The sequence below is a fragment of the Panthera onca genome, chromosome B1 (assembly GCF_046562875.1).
Source record: "Panthera onca isolate mPanOnc1 chromosome B1, mPanOnc1 haplotype 2, whole genome shotgun sequence".
Taxonomy (NCBI): Eukaryota; Metazoa; Chordata; class Mammalia; order Carnivora; family Felidae; genus Panthera; species Panthera onca.
In genome coordinates, this window is record NC_138342.1 from 189,220,894 (window position 1) to 189,227,254 (window position 6,361).

Sequence of the window (6,361 nt, forward strand, 5' to 3'; positions counted from 1 at the left end):
GGTAGTTCTGTGCTTAAGCTTTGAGGAATTACCATACTGTTTTCCCCAGCGGCTGCACTGACCATCTCACTGGCAATGTACAGAGATTCCAGTTTCTCCACATCCTGTCTGTAAACATCCTCTCCTGTTGGTTTCTGTGTTTTTCACAGTGCGCATCCTAGTGGGTGTGAAGAGCTATCTCATCATGGTTTCGCTGTGCATTTCTGTGGTGATTAGTCAGGGTGAGCACCCTTTCCTGTGCTTATTGGTTGTTTGTCCATCTTCCTTGGAGAAATGCCTTCTTCACGTCCTTTGCCCTTTTTTTTTTTTTTTCTTTTTTTTTACAAGTTGGGTTGTTTGTGTGTTTTATTGAGCTCTGGGAGTTCTAACACTGCCTTTCGATTCTGAACTTTCATGGTGCTCTGTTGGGGGTCCGTGCCTGTTCAACGGCAGTAGATATTCAGTGGCACTCCATCCCACAAATCAAAACTAGACCTCGAAAGCCCTGTGGTCTGTGTCTCAAACCCAGCCAGAACAGAAGAGAGGGGCTTGACTTGGAATGAGGCAGTCTTTTCTTCCGTCCAGATGCCCTGGGAGTTAAGCTTCTTTCAAGAACAGCCAAAGGGGCACCGAGGTGATTCAGTCGGTTGAGTGTCCAGCTCTTGATCCCGTCGCAGGTCATGATCCCAGCCGGGGTTGTGGGATCGAGCCCTGTGTTGGTCTCCATGCTGAGCGTGGAGACTGCTTAAGATTGTCTCTGTCTCTCTCTCTCTCTCTCTCTCTCTCTCTCTTCCTCCCTCCCTCCCTCCTTCCCTCTCTGTCTCTCTCTCCCTCCCACCCTCTATTCCTTTCCCCTGTGCATGCTCTCTCTCTGAAACAAAACAACACAACAGCCAGAGGTCAGGAGTCTCCCCCGTAGAGCCCTAGCGAGGAGGTGTGAGTGGGGCAGAAATGCCAAACCACTTAGCGCTTTAGTGGCTGTGCCCTCACGGCTCCTCCTGCCCCTCCCTGCAGGCCCCAGCTGTGACCCACCCTCATTCTAGATCTAAACTCAGAAAAGCAGTTTGTTTGTAAGTATATTTGGCACTTGGTAAATATTTTTGCCCCACTCCCACATTTCAGATTACTTGGAATAATAATAATAACTAAAACGCTTTGGACGTCGCCCCGTGCCAGGCACGATTCTTGGCATTTTTACACAGATGACCCACTTTACATTACAACCCCTGGAGCCAAATGCTACCGTTGTCCCCAGTTTACAACGAGGAAATGTCAGCACACAGATAATGTGGTCAGTGTCCCACGCCCAGACGGCATGGACTCCGTCTGGCTCCGGACCCAAGCTTTCAACCCCACGCCATGGATGTTTCTTCTTGTCTTAGACCGTGAACTTCCTGACGAGACATGCCGGCAGAGTTATTTCTCGGTGCCAGTAGTTCTGCCTCGAAGCTTCGGTGCAGATGGTTTCGATTCCTGCCCTGTGATTGTTCTTTGTCCTGGCAAGAGCTAACACCACCTCCCAGAGTTTTGTTCTGGTTTTACGGCTTCTCAGAAATTAGAGTTGCTCTCTGTGATCTTGGTAACCCCAAATCCACCAAGGACTAAAAGTTTCCTAGAGCCAGCCGCTCTGTTTGAGGAAGAAGATACGTGGAAAGCTGGGTCACAGGCCAACGGCAGGTTCATGAGGTCCCCGAGAAGTTCTAGAAACCCTCCTCAGTAACAGCTGCAGGGGCTGTGGATTTGGTACGGCCAGTGTGCCCGCCAGTGTGCATTCCTTACTGACGTCCGCATTCAGTCCTCACAAACCCCTGTTAGGCAGGGGGTGAGTCCACGGTTATGTGTTTACCCTCAGCTAAGTGCCAGGCCCAGTTCTGTGCTATGGGGACACAGCAGTGAGCTCAGCAGACACGATCCTCGCCCTGACGAGGCTCCCTGTGTAACAGAGATGGACGGACACACAGGAAACAAAAAAGCAAACACAAGAATTCAGATTGTGATGGTGCTCTGAAGAAAACAATTGCTAGAGGATTGGGGAGGGGACCACAGGCCTGTTTTAAGTGTTGCGGTCAGACGAGGTCCCTTTGAGGAGGTGACTGTGGGGGATGATTGGAAGAAGGAGGAGGGGAACCAGCCTTGCAAGTTTTGGGGAAGGAGGTCAAAAAGCAGGAACCGTGAGTGCAAAGGTCCTGAGGTGAGAAAGAGCCCGATGTATCCCAGGGACCAAAAGAAAGTGAGTAAGGCTAGAGCATCATAAGCAAGGGAAAGTGTAGTACTGGGGAAAAGTTAGAGATGAAGGAGGGCCAAGTTAGCAGGCCTCGCGGCCCAGGAAGGCATCTGGATTTTACCCTGGGTTCAGGAGGAAACCAAAGAGGTGTCTGAGGCAAGGAGTTACCCTCCCTGAGTTCCCCTTCTCAAAGACCACTCCTGGAGACCGTGTGAGGACAGCATAGGGCATGGTGGCTTGAACCAGGTTGGTGGCAGCAGAGACAGAGGAGGAAAGGGGGGGGGGGGAGGACCGCGTGTGGGGAACCAGGGGAGCGGAGGGTTCAGGATGTGAGCGCAGGGGGGTAGACGTGCACCCGCCCTCACCGAGCTGGGAAGACTCACATCGGTTTTGGGGGGAGGGAGTCAGGAGGTTGAATTTGGGCCGTTTCTATTGGAGGTGGTGAAAGAGACTCGGCCGGGGACCCTGGGGGACCAGAAAACCTGGATGGGAACCAGAGGAGGTCTAAGACAGAACCGGCCTCACCTATTTGAAAGGGAATTAAGGAGCCAGCAATGGGACTGAGAATGGCCTACCATGGAAGAAGGTGGGAAACCAAAGATGGGGTGTCCCAGAAGCCAAGAGAGAAAAGGTTCGGGGAGGAAGGCGATCACTTATGTCATATGCTATCAAAAGGTAGGGGACAGAGGAAAGTCCGCTGATCCCGCAGTGGTGGCCACCGTGGACATAAGTGTTCCAGCAGGGCAGAAAGGGCAGAAGCCGGGGGGTGGGGGGGCGGGCGGTGGGGACAGGGGCTCCGGGGAAGTCAGGGAGATCAGCTAACTACTCCTGAGTTTTCCGACTGCAGGACCTCTCTACCTCGGTCAACTTTTTTGCTGTCCCTCCCCCTCCCTGGTGTGATGCCCATCACTGTGTCAGACAAGTCTCCTTCATTAGACAGTCCTCAGGTACAGCTAATCTCTCCATTGTAAATGGAGACTTGGCAGCTTAGTTCATGTCACAAGGTGGAGGCGGGTAGATGCCATCGACTCTGGAATTTTCGTCCACGTTTCCAGTGATCTTTTCCTTTCTTGGCAGCAGAAGCAGGAGAGAAGTCTGCCAGTCCGTCCCAATTGCCAGGCAGGGCAGGAGGACAGAGGGCAGAAGGCCTTAGGGCTGGAGACCGAGCGTCCCTCCCATCCCTCCACCCCCAGCCCCCTCTGCATGTATCACCGGAAGTGGCCGTTCCTCCGTCCTCGGCCGCAGCAGCCTCAGCACCCAGAGCTGAGAAAGTGCAGCCCCTGTTACCACGTGAGTCTGCAGATGTGAGGTCCCCGAGGGCAGCCCTTTCTCCACGGGGTCCTGGAAGAGATGCCCAAATCTGAACTCCCTCCTTCGCTCAGCACGAGTCACGGGGAAATTGACCACCTTACCCGTTATCCATTATTTGGCATTAAAAAAAAAAAAATCCACATTTTTTCCTTTTTGACTTTTAACTTCTCACTGTCGGCCTGCTGAAATGGTAGGCGTCTTGCTGGCTCAATTCTGCTTCTCGGCACTGTTCTTAAGGTACAGAGATGTTCTGCTCTTGGCCAGATGCAGGGTTTTGTTTTTGCGTAAATACAAGTTCTTAGCCACTCACTTTCGTTGAGATTTTTCGTGGGGGTGGGGAGGGGAACGTCAGCGTTCCCTAAGAGAAATTGTCCTTGCTAAATACTGAAGCTGCTGGGTTTTCCCCCAAGAGCTCTGGGCAGGCTCCCTGCTTTGCATGTGGCCAAAGTCGGAGGGTAAGTCCTGAGAGCAGCAGTGGGGCCCTGCCACAGGGCCACCTAAGCCCCAGGCACGGTCCGGGACGTGTGAAGTGTGTGTGAAACCGGTTTGCTCACATTCTGCGTTGGGCAACATGTGCAGCCTGTGCACATACAGAGGGACTCTCCCTTAAGAGTCTTGTGCTTTCCCACACCCACTGATAACGCCTGCCCCACCCTGCTGCACTCCCGCCAGCTCCCCCGGCACCCTCCCCCCCCCCACCCCCCGCCCACCCCGCCAGGTGGTGCACCCAGGAGGGATTCCAGGGCCGCCACTGTCTTGCTGAGGCTTTCTCCTATCATCTGTTGGATGTGTCCACTCCCCCTTTCCTGCTGCCCAGAGTGGCAGCTGTCTTCCACTGGGACCACTGCACCGGCCTCTTCGCTGGCCTCCTTGTCTCTGTGTTGGTCTCTACTGACTCACCCTGTTTTCCTCTGCTTTGCAGCAAGGATGATTTTTCTAACTCGTAAGTCTTATCGTGTGGTTGCCCTGTTTAGACCTTCAGAAAGTTCCTGTTGCTCCCAAGTCTGAACAGCTTAAAAGACTTAGAGGAGGCCTTCTCAGACTTTACTGTGCCTCAGATGCCCTGGGGATCTTAAAATGCAGATGCAGATTCAACACGTTGGGCGCTGGGCCTAAAATTGTGCGTTTTGAACAGGCTCCCCAGGGGATGCCAGCGCTGCTGGTCTGGGCAGGGCATTTTGAGGAGCAAGGAACTGGAGGACCCCTGCTGATGTCCCTAGCCTCGTCTTCTGCTCCCTCCCCAACCCTGCTCCAGCCACGCTGAACTTGTGCTAGCTTCCAGAATACGTCACATGCTCGCTCACCACTGGGCCTTTGCACGTGCTCTGTCTCCCTAGAGCACGCTTCCCCTGGCCTACCTGGCTCCTGCTCCTATTCCAGGTAAACTGTAGATCCCACTTCCTCTGAGAAGCCTTCTCCCATTCTCCAAGCCTAGGAAATGAAGAGCCTGGCATGTTTGCGGCCTGGCAATGGTGTGAGGTGGAGGGGTAGGGTGGTTGGTAGTGATTTTCTTTATGCTAAGTGACAAGGTTAAAGGGGTGAGCAAGCTGGCCTGTGAGAACAGGGTGGCAGCCAGAGGGTAGGGGTAGCTGTTTACTCTTACAGAAGGTTCCAGAAAGAAGGTTTTTGTGTCACCTGGGGGTTGGAGAGGGAAGTACGTCTGGCGTGAGGTTGTCTGGCTGATGGTACTCTGGCTCTTTTCCATTCTCAGCTGAGCAGTGAAGGATCCCTGAGGTAAGGACTCCAGTTGCCCTGAACTCTGTGAACAAGGTCAGCTGCACAACTGTGTGTCCTCAGGCCACCCAAAAGTCGTGTCAGAGAGCAAGGACATTAAAAGGATGAGAACTGTTTCCAGAAACTTCTTTTTCTTCTTTTGGGGGGGGGGGGGGGCACAGCTTGAGAGCGAATCATAGAGACAAAGAAAGTTTCTACTGTAGAGATTTTATTTCTCTTATTTTCTTACCAAAATCTCTTCCTCTGGGGTATTCTTTTGCTTTCTCTTTCTCACTTGTGCCGCTCATGTGTCCCTTTCGCAAGTTTGAGTCATAAAACGAATTCCTCTGCAGGTTGGAATCAGCTATTGCTTGGCCAGAGAAATCCTGGATTTTGCTGGAATGGTCCTGCCAGGCTTCCTGCACCAGACGCAGCCCTGCAGGGAGCTGGGAATGGAATCTGAAACATGTGACGTTGCAGGTCATGATGCAGTGGTCAGGCATGTGATCTCAGCTTGGCTGCGGGCAGTGCCAGTTAGGTCTAGAAAAAGTAGGACGTTGGTTGCACGGCAAATAAGTTCAGTAGTGGGTATCAGAGCCAAGGAAACGTCAGAGAGCTTGTGACACACGGAGGGATCGAACGTCATCGCAGTTCGCGGCAATGGAAAACTCTTTCTGCCCCCCAACTGAAAAATATACCGCGTACTACTGCCTTTCTGAATTTTATTTCCTCTTTGTCATGAAGGGAACGTCCAAGCCGAGGTCTCCTCCTTCTTGGCCCTGGCCTTGCCCCGCGGGACGTTTTCAGTTAGTTTCGCAGCGTCATTGTTACAGATGGTGAGCAGTTGGTCTGTTTACCACAGATAACGACCTTAGTTTCTTCCCAAAGAGAGCTGCCAAGTTCAGTGGGTTATTCCTGTGCACCCAGTAATTAGTAGGTGCCGCAGGAAGTTAAAAAAAAAAAAAAACACAGAAGGGAAATTTGAGAAAGAAATTATTTCCTTTATTTTCTTTCCCACATGAGAATATCATACCCTTTGCCTTCAGGGAGACTTAAAGGCATGAGCTTGATGTATAAGAAAGGATAATGCACATGACAAGGAAAAATGAGTCGAGCAACAGGTAGTTAAGAGAC

General features: G+C 52.2%; 1 long non-coding RNA gene across 1 annotated transcript; it reads left to right on the forward strand.

Annotated features, from left to right (window-relative positions):
• Window positions 1-4,275: 4,275 nt before the first annotated feature.
• Window positions 4,276-5,345, forward strand: LOC144616010 (uncharacterized). Its single transcript, XR_013554855.2, has 3 exons — window positions 4,276-4,457; window positions 4,650-4,894; window positions 5,226-5,345. It is a non-coding gene; the product is annotated as an uncharacterized LOC144616010 (long non-coding RNA).
• The last annotated feature ends 1,016 nt before the right edge of the window (window positions 5,346-6,361 follow it).